The 13997-nt window shown below is 39.0% G+C and overlaps 1 non-coding gene across 1 annotated transcript; it reads right to left on the reverse strand.

Annotated features, from left to right (window-relative positions):
- Nucleotides 1-4090: 4090 nt before the first annotated feature.
- LOC134419166 (U5 spliceosomal RNA) lies at nucleotides 4091-4199 on the reverse strand. The gene has a single exon (XR_010027992.1). It is a non-coding gene; the product is annotated as a U5 spliceosomal RNA (small nuclear RNA).
- Between the last annotated feature and the right edge of the window lie 9798 nt (nucleotides 4200-13997).

Genomic DNA, 13997 nt, shown 5'->3' on the forward strand with positions numbered 1-13997 from the left:
AGCAGATATATTGAGGTAATTGTAGTTTCCTGGCTTACAGCTTCAACATGGGGAGGAGAATTTTTGAGTGAAGCTCCTTGGATTGTTTTTGAGTACATAGTGCACTATGACAAAACTGCTTCTCTGGGCTCACTAACTCCTTGCTGTACTACTGGTGAACATATTCTATGGCAAGGGTCTTCCTTTGAGATGGTGTGGAGGGGAGCTTATCCAGGCACTGCTGCTTTTCCAAGTAGTTAGGAGGAGGAATGTCTCACTGACTGAACTACAAGAATAATTGAATGTTTAGGAAGAGGATTGCTGTTCTGATTCTATGTACATCTCGAGTCCATAGCCCCACAAACAGTGAACAATTCAACCTGTGTGAGGGCCTGTAAAGCCCCCGCAGTATGAGCAGGAGGATGAAGCTCTCCATTAACTCCTTTTTCACCCTCTGTTGCTGCAGATTTGGAATTGACTGAACCAGATCTGCAGGCTCTAACCTTTTCCAGCAACAGCATCACAAAGGAGTGATAGCAAGCTGAGCTATGGATACCAAGCCAAGGACTCACCATATGGTGTTTTTGTTACACACAAGGGGAAAGATTGCTTTAAAGAGCAAGGGCCGAATTCATCCCTGGTATAAGACTACTAAGTTCAGTGGTGTTAGATCAAGCATAAAGTCAACAGCACACTAATTCTATGTGATGGGGAACAGAAGTCAAGGTTGTTTCTTTAATAGCCCAAGGATGTCTATAAGGTAAACTCAGTTGAGCCAAGGGGTTTTTTTATGTCTAGCTGACATCTGTTCTCAGAAAGCCTGCAGCACACTGGAACGGTTTCCCAACGTTTTTCCTCTCTATAAACACTGTGAACTTCTGTGACAGCCAGAGATGGTGAAAAGGCATGTTTCATACAAAAATGGGCACCACAAATGACCTAGGAGATAGTATGCTAAAATACCCTGACACTGCTTTAGTGATTCTATATTCAAGAAAGAAACAAAAGAAAATATTCAAACAGCCAATTGTTAATGGTTGTTGAAATGTATTGACACATGACAGCAGATGAATTTTAGCCATTGTTATCACCATGCACATTGAAGAAATTAGACTGGAGACAATACACTGTGAGCTAACCAAACTACTGACAGTCTAAGCCCCTCTTTTACATTTTTCAGAGCATTTGATGTGCAGATCAATTAAAGGGCTTATTTCAAGTCATCTTCTACTAGCACAGCAGCTCTGACATGCAGAACCCCCATCATGCAGACATTCAGTAAAGTGCACGTTGGTACACTTTTATCTTTACAGCATGTTATCTCATTTTTACAGGGAGACGTTACCAGAATGAATTGGCTGAAATGCAAAAAGTAATTGAGGAACCTGGCTTTTAAACTTCACGAGCTATTAAATAGATGGGGAAAAAATTGGTTGTTAACATGAGTCAGACTGTCTAACCTGTCTGCTGCTGTGGGTTAACTTTGCAATACCTGAGAGAGATTTTAGAGGATATTTTTGAAGCCTGGGATAATGGCTGGTGAAGTTGGACTCAAGGTAATGTAAATCAGCACTTATTTAACAGAAGACAGCTAACAACTATAAATCCAAAACAAATGTAGCTGGAATCAGGCCAAATATATATTTTCATATAACAGGAGATATTATATAGGTATTTTAGAACTGAATTCAAGCAGGAAAGTAACAAGAAAAATTATGTGCCTAAACTTCCTACAATATCAATAAGACCCATCTGCAGAATCAATTTTTTATTGACAAAGCAAAGACAGCTGCAATACACGTTTCAAGAAGTATAGGTTGTCTCATGACTCTGGCTGTTGTGAAGTGGCAGAGTGAGTACACAAACCTGAGAGATGAGTTTAACAATGATCACTCTCATAGGCTCCTTTGGGAGATGAAAACTGATCCTGGTGGATATAAATTATTCATGCCTTACCTATATTATTGATTCTGGTCGTAAACTCAATGTAACCAGAAAAGATAGCAGTGACTGAGAAGAGAAAGGGGATACCCTAAAGATGCTATCTGGTAGAGCAGGACATGCTGCTACTGTAAGGAGTGAGGCCAAAGGATGCCAGCAGAAAGAGAGTTCATAAAAAAACCTGACACTTTGCTGAAAAAATGAGAAAGTCAAAAGCATTTTCACTGTTAGTGCTTACTTTGCAACTACCAGGGATCTTTTATACTCAACTTCTGGCTGACCACCCATGGCAAGAAACAATTAGTAGAGTTGCCTTTCTCTGAACCTAGCAGTCTCCTAACACCCTCTTTAATATGAATATAGATAGTCCAGCTATAGGTTGCTTGATCCTCTGGAGTTCCATTGCTCCCATCTGCCACTGTAGAAGCCCCACACACCGTCCCTTCCCATTTTCCTGGAGCTGTTTTTTTCTCACAAGCTCCCCTCCAGAAGGTGCCTGTGACTCCCATTTACTGGACCTGCCTGACTGGCATCCACAGGCCACCTTTCTCAACTCAAAGATGACAGGGAGCATCCCCTTTATTCTAGATTTCTAAAGTGTTTAGCAGATACTTTTACCCATGGGGAAATACCTGTGAGGTGCAGGACCCAGGCAGGCCATGCCACATTGCTAGTTGAGACTGAGAAGGATTTGCTGCAGCAGCAGACTTGTACTGATAGCATTTGTATCTGTTTGCAGCTTTTCCCCTGTGGGATGGGGAAATGCAACCTTTCAAGGCAAAAGTCCTTAGTCTTTCAACTTCCTCCCCATGCTTGGCCACTGGCGAAAGGCAATCATTCACCTGCTCACACCACAGGCAGGCTTCTTCTGCAACCCGCCCAGTACCACTGATAAATTCAAACACTCTGCAAACGAATGGGTCTGGACAGACACATCCTTTTCGGAGGGCTCCATTTGGTTACATACACTGCTAATGATCACAGGTTTTGACCCTGTAAAAATCATTATTAACAAAAAAAAACGCTGGAAAAACAACCAACAGAAACACAACAAACAACTAAAAACACCATTAGCAGGAGAAAACCTGCAACCCTGCCGGTTTGCCCTGCCTGCAGGAACTACTGTGCAAACTGCTGTGCCACACCCTCAGAGCTGTGCCACACCCTCAGAGCTGTGCCACACCCTCAGAGCTCTGCCACACCCTCAGAGCTGTGCCACGCCCTCAGAGCTCTGCCACACCCTCAGAGCTGTGCCACGCCCTCACAGCTGTGCCACGCCCTCACAGCTGTGCCATGCCTTCTCGATGTGCCACACCCTCAGAGCTGTGCCACACCCTCAGAAATGTGCCACGCCTTCAGAGCTGTGCCACGCCCTGATATGTGCCACACCCTCAGAGCTGTGCCGTGCCCTCTTGATGCGTCATGCCCTCAGAAATGTACCACACCATCAGAAATGTGCCACACCCTCAGAGCTGTGCCACGCCGTCAGAAATGTGCCATGCCCTCAGAAATGTGCCACACCCTCAGAGACATGCTACACCCTCAGAGCTCTGCCACGCCCTCTTGATGTGCCACGCCCTCACAGCTGCGCCACACCCTCACGGCTGTGCCACGCCCTCAGAAATGTTCCACGCCCTATGTGCCACACCCTCAGAGCTGTGCCACTCCCTCACAGCTGTGCCACGCCCTCAGAAATGTGCCACACCCTGAGAGACGTACCACGCCCTCAGAGATATGCCACACCCTCAGAGCTGTGCTACACCTTCTCAAATGTGCCACGCCCTCAGAGCTCTGCCACGCCCTCACAGCTGTGCCATGCCCTCAGAGCTGTGCCACACCCTCAGAAATGTGCCACACCCTCAGAGCTGTGCCACGCCCTCTGACTGTGCCACGCCCTCAGAAATATGCCATGCCCTCAGACATGGCCCACACCCTGAGAGATGTGCCACGCCCTCTGAGATGTGCCACGCCCTCAGAGATGTGCCACGCCCTCAGGGATGTGCCACACCCTCAGAAATGTTCCACCCCCTCAGAGCCGTGCCACATCCTCAGGGATGTGCCGCGCCCCTGTTTGTCCCTCCTGACTCACTCCTGTTTGCCCTGCTCTGGGTCCCCGTGCTCCCTGGAGGCCTCTCTTAATCACCCAGAGGAGAGCCCTGCCCTACACCTGTGTTACTAATGAGAAAAAATAAAAATTCTTGGCACTTGTGCTGTTCGTCTCCATGGAAATCTTTAATAAAAGGCAAAAGATTTACACAATCTGAAGAGAAACCAGAGTATTAATTAAGGTGAGTATTTCCTGTTAAAGCCAGGACATGAGGACTATGAGTTTACAGTAGCATTATATTTTTATAGCATTTGCATCTAGAAAAATATAGAAACAGATTAAGAAATTGAACAAAGAGTTGTCATCACCCTACACCTAAAGCTTTGGAGTCACCTTTTCACTTACTTCTTTCTTTTATCATGAATCCTCTGACCCAGATTCAGCCATCTGGGGAATCTGGAAGGGAAATTTGATGGAAAACATTGCCTTCAAACTGAAGAGGGATTATCATTCAGGGTGGAAAATGTGAATACCTCTATTCTTTCTAGCAATGGGTAGCTGCCATATCTCCTTCTACTTTTAGAGTCAGCAATATATGGTCATGTTTTAAGTACCTCTTTCTTGCAAATTTCTTTTGTGATGCTACAAATTAAAAGTAACCTCATATTAAGATGCAATCTGCTATTCATTGTTGGCCCATATGAAAGGATTGCTTAGGTACCTAGAAATTTCTATGTGTTTAAATATGTGATTTGCCAGTTTTATTGTTTATCATGTCTGCTTCTGATTCCCATCTTAATAGTGTACACCCTTCTAAAGAATTATGTTTATATATATATATATTTCTTTTTTTTTACTAAGCCCTTTTTAATTCACTGAAGAAATTGTATTCAGTCACAACTGAATAAATGTCATTTGATTAGTCCTTATCAGTGAGAGAGGTTAAGACATAGACATTTTATCAGTCCATGATTAAGCTGTGAGCATTCTGTTTAATTCAGCTTGTTTCAACTTACTGACAAACCCCTTGTAGACAAACACCTCATTCTTGATTACATAAAGAAAATACTTTTACTGTAAGGCCATCATTTGACATCCAGTTGTGCTGGTTTTGGCTGGGTAGAGTTAATTTTCTTCACAGTGGCTAGTATGTTCTGCCTACTGCCAATTTAAGATACAAGTGTCTGTGTCCATTTGCACTTCCTAGATGTAGAAACTATGGCATGGTGCTATTTTGACCAAATGTCTTGAAAATGAATGAAAAAAGGCAGTGGAGTCAGGTATCTTCATAATTAACTGAGAAACTGAATCTTTTTCATAGGTTTATGTCTACTGATAGTCATTGGTACTGGAGCATTTAATCATGACCTAAATCTTTTTAGCTTCTTAGCTCTGGCTAGAGAATGAATTTACATTACCAAGAGAGAAAAAAAAAAAAAAAAAAGGAAAAAAAAAGAGAAATTAAGTGGGAGATGATAAAAAGTGCAGTGGAATTAATGAACTATACTCAGGTGCAAATTAGTGCAATATATGTACCTTCAACAAAATCTATTTTGTCCTTTGCATAATTGCTTTTGCTTCTGTACTCTGTATAATAAAGTAGGTACTAGGTGAGGAAAAACAAGTGGCACACATTTACACATGCTATGTCTGTTCTCTGGTTATTGTTTAAAAAGCGGCAAATGTTCTGCTTCAAAAGATTATGCCAATTAAAATGGCATTTCTTTAAATGGAAATCTGAAAGAAAAAGCAACATAAATATTTTTCTGGAAGAAGGAAAGAAATCTTTTCTTCAGTCTTTGCTTAGTTTATTTTAAATATAGCTGTGGTTGCTCAGACTTCTGTTCTGCATGAGGGGTGAATTTTGGAAAATAATGACGATATATTTGCTTTTTATATTCCTTCTTTTGTCTTCAGTCTTTGTATTGGAAAACATGTATGTGATCAAATGTGCATGGAAATGTTACCTAGGTGAGTTCACATTATAAAAATAACCCAACCCAACACTTATTATAGTATTATCAAACCCAGCTATGCTTAGATTCAGGCAAATTGTGCATCATAGTCTACCTTAAACTGCAGCTTTTGTTTCTGTTAATTCGTAGTTGAATAATTTTTGTTGCTATTTCAATACCAGTTATGAAAGTTGCCCCCATTAGCACTGTTTTTCAGTGTTATCTGCATTTTCATTTTCTGTTTTATTTCTACAGTTAACCATACAGTGTTTACTGCAAATTGTGTCTCTTCCCGCATACTCTTATATTCCCTCAAATTTTTTCTTCTTGAAAGACCTCAGTGTATCAAAGAACATCTGTATATTGGGAAAAGATATCTTCCCAAGATATTTCTTAGCAAAAGCACGATTTCTATTGATATACAAAAAAGTTTTTATGATGGAAAAATGCTTTAAAAATATTATTTGAAGTAGTTTAATAATCACACTTGTGTTATCTGCATTCAAAATGGTACAGCTCCTGTGTCCCATTGGACTGATTAAATAAAAATTGGAAGACAAAGGAAATACTGTTGTAGCTACTTATCACTCAGTAAAAATAGCTTAGAAAATCATAGAATTATAGAATGGTAAGCATTGGAAGAGACCATAAATAATATCTTGTTCCATTTACCACTGGACCAGGTTACTCAGAGCCCAATCCAACCTGGCCTTGAATGACTCCAGTAAAGACTCAATGGAAGTGTAAATCTTCTGCTTCTCCTGATCCTCCCTCAGACCCAGAGAGAAAACAATCAGTTTTGAAATGAGAGCCAGTAAAGCAATATATTCTGCATGGTCTCTAGAGTTTATAGGATATCTACTTTTAGATACCTGGCCAATGAGAGTTAGGGTGGTGTAGAACCTGAGCACTTTGGGAGAAATATCTAGAAATGAAAATTGACATTTCAAAAAGTGAGGTACAAAGCAAGACTATTAAGGAGCACCAAAGACAGAACCAGCTGTGTAGACAGATGCAACAGTCTCACATGGTATATTTCAGATAAACACTTCCAGTTGTGTCAGGTTTATCACTAGCTAATATGCTATTAAAGCACTGCATAGAGAAACTACTGATTCCAGCAAGTCATCTAAATTGCACTCAGACATGATGGTTTTCTTGCTCCTTGCAAAAGTCTTGTTTGACTTGTATGACTTAATATAGGGTTTTTTCCGCAGATTTGGAACCACATACCAAATTACATAATAATCTATTGAACAACTTTCTGTGTGATATTGTGCACAAGCTAGAAACTCCCAAGATACTTGCCAGGCTATTGTGCAAAGACTCTGTCCGTCTGCAAAGAAAATGGGTGAATGGTTTGAGAAAGAAGACAAAAGCTGGCTGAAACAAACACCAAATATTTCAGGAACACATAGAATTTCTAGTGGACCAAACTTCTTTTTAGGCATAGGAAACTACAACAATCCTAGAGAAGAGCTGAGTACATAGAGTTGGTCTGGAACTGGTATCTTTCACATTTACTACTGAGTATATATTATCTTATATTTCCAGAACAGATTGGTTTGTGCTGCAGATCAATCCTGCTATTCACTGAAAATAAATGTCTACATGTGCAGAATAATTTATTCTTCTGCACATAATATTCTCACAGCACTTCAGCTGCTCTAGCAAGTGGCTGAACCAACAGTGATGACAGGACCATGAAGTTTGTCATATATAAATACCCATGTTACTGCTCAGAAAAGCCTCTTGCCAGAAGCAGTTTGCTTGACAATCCTGGCATTATAGGATGCCAAGAAAGACAGCTAACAACACAGCCAAGTGTCTTTGGTTTCTAATGTCCATTCCATACAGGGTAAAACTTCTCAGCTGCCCACTACTCTGCAAAGCTTGAATTCTGTCAGTAAGCCTATTCTTTAAATCTCATACATCTCACACAACTTAAAGTTGTTAATTTCTGAAAAATTTTCTTACCATCTTTTCCAACAGTTGTGCTGTATATCACTTGTATATAGGTCTATGAAAGCTTGATGAATCATGAAGAAAAGTCCTGCAGAGAGATGCTACAGTGACTTTAATACTACAGATTGTGTGCACCTGTTTGTATGATTTAGTTTTTCAAATAAAAGTTAATTTTTCCAGCATCAGTTTGCCCCTGTTGTGACACATTTGTTGCAAATTGGTTTGCTTTGTGGAGTTTTTGTGTAAATCAAAACCCATGGTTTTCACCAATCCTACCGCTGCTTATCTTTCTGAATAATTTCAAAGAATGCCATGTAATTGATTTTTTAATCCCATTGAAACTGCACAATAAAATATTTTTATATATTTTCATCTTTATTTCCCACTGTCTCAACAAACATCTTAATAAAAATATGTTTCAGGTATCTCTGCATCTTCCTCACCTGCTTTCTTCTCATACATTTGTGTTCTGCAAACCTTGTTTGCTCTCTCTACCGCTGTCACAGGATATTTTTCAAAAGATAGTAAAAATTTTTGCCTGTAGATTTCCAAATAGATGGACTTAGCTTTATATGACATTAGATCTCTTTTACCTCCTTCTTCTAACTACACAAAGTGAAAGGGTCTCATCAGGTCCTGATTTACTTATGAATACAGTCTAAATCATGTAATCCTTGCAAATTGCTGAGCCCAAGATTAAAGCAGACTACTCTGCTCAGCAAGACTCTGTCTGCAATGGGAATTTGAAAAGTACAAGCCAGACATCTCCAGACATGCACTGCAAAAATCTTCATCAACATAAAATTTACATATCTGCTGAATGAAAATCCCCGCCTGCCTTACATCAGGTGCTGGGATGCTGCTGTCATGAACAAATGCACAGATGAAGGGTCTTGGAGAGAAGCAGAGTAAGAAATGTTTTAAATTGAGTTTTACGCAGAAGTCTCATTTTTTCTTTCACTAAAGGAGATGCTGGTAGTGTCCATATGCTATGATCCACCTTTCTGTTACATATGCTTAAGCACGTGGCCATTCCAGTTCCCTTGTATCTATAGATAAATAACTACATCTATTTTTTACAAAATACAAATCTATAAAAATTAAAAATTAGCGTAAAAAGTGCATGAACATTGTTTTTATCGCAAAGTCTAGTAATTATGTCTAGGAATGTGAATTTGCTAAGCAGTATCTGTCACAGAACCACACAATTTCAGACTGGTTGAGGTTTGAAGGGGCTCTCATAAAGCATCTGGTAAAACACATGGAGGTACAGGCAGCACCAGCTAGAGCAGGGGGGCCACATCCAGTCAGGATTTGAGCATCTCCAAGGAAACATGATCTTTGGCCAATCTGTTCCAAGGTTCAACCATCCTCACAGTAAAACAGCTTAAACAATTTTTTTTATATTTTGGTTTGTCTCTTGTCCCACCTCTGGACAGCAGGAAGGAGAAAATTACTCTGTTTTATTTATTCCCTCCACCCCACCAGCTACTGACACACAGTGGTAAGATCCCTAAGATCCCTGGAAGATTTTCTTCTCCAGGGTAAACAGTCCAAACACTCAGCCCCTTCCTGACACGTCCTCAGGTGCTGTATAGGGCTGAGATGCTCAATTCTTTATTTCAGTCTTCACCTAGGCCCTATGCTTAGAGAAAAAGGAGTCCAGGAGAAGAACCACTAGCTGCAAATAAGGATCTATTTGGTACTACTTTGAAAAAATTGACATTAAATGTGTAGTCTATGGCACCCTATGGAAGACAACTACGGTGCTGAAAGAGATAGATGGCATCCTTTCATGGCCAATTTCTATAATTTTGAAAAAGTGATGAAGAAAAGAGGAGATCTCTGAAAGCTGGAGAAAGCCATCAACATAAAAAAACAAAATTGTAACTTAAAAGTGAAAGGCTTCCATTGAAATTTTTAAATTTTTTCTCTGGTATGCTAATTTGCTGTAGAAATTGCTTTTTAGCAAGTAAAATCTTTATAATTTGCTTATTATTATAACACTGATTTAGACATAAGGTGAACATCTTTAGCTGCTGGTGTTCAAACTCTCACCTGAAGACCTTATTATACTGATGTTATATCAAAGCTTTTTCATATGCTGGCACAAAGTTTCTATGGTCACATACATGTCTGCAGTTCCAGCATTTGCTGTGTCTCATATTCCATGAAGAGGAATAATCTAGGAAAATAATAAACTGCATCTGTTGAATGCAATTTTTTTTCCACAGATTTTGAGTCCTCGTATTTTCCATCATTCTTTTCTCGGTTTTGCCTACAGTTGAAAATAAAGGTGTTTTTGTATACTCACATTTACTCATGATCTGCTCATTTATTTAAGAGAGAGGGAAATTATTGAAAATCTGACAGAAAACTATTTTAATTCTGAATCCTGAGATTTTTGCACATTAGAACATTTTGGCAAAGTTCTGAGTTATAGTTCTTTCCAGATCATTCCCTAAAAGTAGTTTTGAAACAGTCCCTGAAGAATAATCTTGCATGTGTTTAAAATGTATGAGGTTTCTTTTATTAAAATTGTTTAAAAGTTAAGATACTCCAGCTTTAATCAGTTTTCCCAATATAGCATTTATTTTTAGATTATGAGTAATTTTTAATAATTTCTGATATCTTCCTTTGTGAATGGAAATTTCCAGCCTCCAAAAGATAATTTCAGTATACTCAGGTGACCATCTTAACATCATTGCAGCCTTTCTTTGGTTTTAATATCTAATGCACCATACACAAAAGAACTTTTAATTTCATGAACCTCCATTTAAACTATATTTTTAACTTGAGGGCTAATAACATTTATTCACTGCTTAGTACATGAAGAGTCTTGGGAAACTTGTAAAGGGAACCATTGCAACTAGCATGTCAGGATGGAGCAGATAAAATAGATAAAATAAGAAACTGTGAGTAAAGGAAGAATTCCTTTTAAGAACTTGAGGCAGAGAGATTTGGACATCCATGGCAGATTGGGATTCATTGACCAAACCTTGTCCTTAATTTCTTTCAAAGAGGAACAAGAGGAGTCCTTCTATTTTTGGTGGTGCTTCCTCTTGGTGAATATGGGTTATAACAGTGTGTGGGAGATTTGGCAATAGAGAAGTAGGAACCTGGGAAGCACTGGATAGTCTAAAACTGTGTCTAATGAACTGGCTTCTATGGTAGAATTAATGCAGCAGGTGCCCCTTTCAAGACTCCTCATGCTCAGTTTAGCTAGTCCTGTTAAGATGGTGCGGAACCAAAATAGAGTTACAGTTTCCTAAGGAGTTTACCTGAAAAATACCCTTAGTGGATTGAAGTTCCACCCTTATGGATGGAAGTTTCTTACTTTTTTTTTTAATTACTATCTAAATTCTGCTCATGTTCTACCTTCAAAGCATAAAACTGCTTTTACTTTAAAATTTCTAACTCCTGATTAGAATTCTGTCTTGAAAAGGTACTTTTATTTGAAAGAAAGCATTTGACTTCCCTTGTTTTGTTTCCAAACTATTTGTAACCCTTCCTAAGATTAATAAAGTGAGCATTTTCCTTCAGAGTAGAAGAAAGCAAACTGCTCTGTTTTGTTGATTAGGTGTATGATTTGTAGGTGTTGATTAGGTGTAATTTATAGAGAGGAGGAAGAAGCCATCGCTTACTGAATGCTCATGCATTTTACAGGTCCTTGTGATTTTTCACTCCACCTTGTTCACTTTCCTGTCTTGCCTGGAACTGATGGCAATATTCCAGAATAAATACCAGCGCTTGCTGATTGCCATTTATGGTGACCATCCATGAATAAATATTTAATTAAAATTCCTGCACATCATCATTATCTGTATTATGCAGTGTGGCACTGTAACAAGGACAGCTATTGCCAAAGACATTGAAGGATGCATATAAAACATTTTTTTTTCCTAAAATTTTTCCTCTCTTGGTTTTTCCATGTCAACCAAAATGGTGCTGTTTAATGACTATGTTAAAAAGTTGCTGAAGAGACAGCTTCACATCTGCTCTGAAGTAAACTGAAATTCAAAGAAAAAAGAAAAAAACCCCACAATTTATACTGATATGTTCTATGAACATTCCAAAACAAAGATGTTCTTAGATACATACAATCATGCCTCTACACAACTTTCTAACACTGTAGTGCAAATACATACTGTATTCCATGTATATACATTTATGAGATACACTGAGGATGAATGCTTATATAAGTGACAGGATTCAAAAATTTGAGTTATTCTTTTGATATTCCTCTGAAAAATTCAATGAACATAAGTAGGGATCAGCTTAAAATTCCTTTGAAAATTAGAGTACTTTGGGGTTTCAAATGAGATGAGAAACATTTCTTGGATTTACATAGCAGAAGCCTGCTTCCAAGACAGCTGCAGATATCAAACAGAATATAATTAGGGTGAATTAAATCATTCTAGGGCAATAATACCCCATCCCCTCAAAGAAGAAACAAACTATTTTAAAATAGTTTTCCTAATGAGTTATTTTTCTGTGCTACTTCTCAAAGATGCCTATTTAGGGACCATTTATTCTGCAATAGGGTGTGCAGTGCTTTACCCAGAAATCACTTTAAACACTTTGTATTTCTCTGATGAACTTATTTGCAAGATCAATAGAAGATACATTAACAGGTAAGGGGGTTTATGGTTGCTATTTTCTTTTCTTGTTATATGAAGGCTATTATAGAGACTCCCTTTGGGATGCTCAGTTTAAAAATTACAGAAACAAAGTAATATTTTGTGAGATGCAGTTCTGGTTTTATTCCTTTACATGCTTTTCAAATTCTTAGGTCAAAAATTTAAAAGGGTTTGTCAGGTTCTAAATAACTAAAGAGAGATTAGCAAATCTTGGCAATGCTAATGAAATATGAGTTCCAGTATAGTGGTCTAAAAAGCAGTACAGAGTAAAAGCAGCCAGGCTGAGGAAACAGTTAAAAGGGTGTCCCTCATGAACAGTGTAGGGTTTTTGTTGTACACCATGTTGATGTTTTTCAAGGCACAATTTCTCTAAGGCTTAATTCTCGGTGTCTTCTGTAAGAGGCAATAATTGAATTGATGTACCCATGTACCCATGACATCCTCAGCCTTTTTTGTTAGTCCTCTCTAACCCTGAAGTTGTATCTGCCCCACAAGGTGACCAAAGGCTAGCTTCAGAGAAGGATCAAACCTACAAAGCTCTTGTGCCAGTGAACTCTTGTTCCATGTAGCCAGCCTGTTGTAGCTCTGATTTGAAATGCCCACCTGGCCTTGGGGCTGTGCACAGGACATGAGCTGGTGAGCCCAGCTGGAGAGCAGCCTGCCCCACCAGTGAGACAGCTGAAAGACAAGTCTAGAATCAAGAACTTGAGCTTTTCCCCTTCCAGAGCATGGTGCTTGGTTTCAATCCAAGGTGAGAAAAACATCTGCATGGGCTTTGATCCATCCAGAATGACCACATGGGCAGACTCCTCCCGAGTCCCCACAAAACAACCCATTCCTGTTGATCTGATTTAGCCTGCTTCTCCCAGCAGCTCAGCTAGACTGCTGGCACATGAAGTCTGCATCTGTGAGGTTTTCAGGCACTCAGGGAAAATGTTCCTTTTCCTAACACACAAGTGTCTCAGACAGAAAACAAAACAGCACAGCACTTCCCAAGGTGCCCCTTAAAAGGACCATAGCAGGATCCTTCATACTCTCAGTTGCCTCATCTGTCTGTTCATGTGGCTGGAAGCACTGAGAGACTAAAACACTTCTTTGTGAGCAGTTAATACAGATGCATATTCTCAGAAATAAAGAATATATGGTAAATTTTACAGAGGACAATCTAGAAAAAACAGTGTTTTAATACAAAAGACTTTACGTAATTTCTTAATTTTTGCTTTGTTTCCTTTGATTAAAATCTTTTATAGAAAGATTCAGGGATAGCAAGTTGAGGATGAATATTTTTCAATTGTCAGTTTGTAGTGTTGCTTCTCAATTGTTTTAATATTTAGAACATGACAGATTCCTAAAACTACTGTGTGCTTACTTAGGCATTCCACAAACCCATTTTTCAGCAATCTTCACAATTTCTTTTGTGCAGGAGGTAAACTATTGTTACTTTACCTTTCCCTCTCATTTTCCTGTACA

This window comes from Melospiza melodia, chromosome 5 (genome assembly GCF_035770615.1).
Source record: "Melospiza melodia melodia isolate bMelMel2 chromosome 5, bMelMel2.pri, whole genome shotgun sequence".
Taxonomy (NCBI): Eukaryota; Metazoa; Chordata; class Aves; order Passeriformes; family Passerellidae; genus Melospiza; species Melospiza melodia.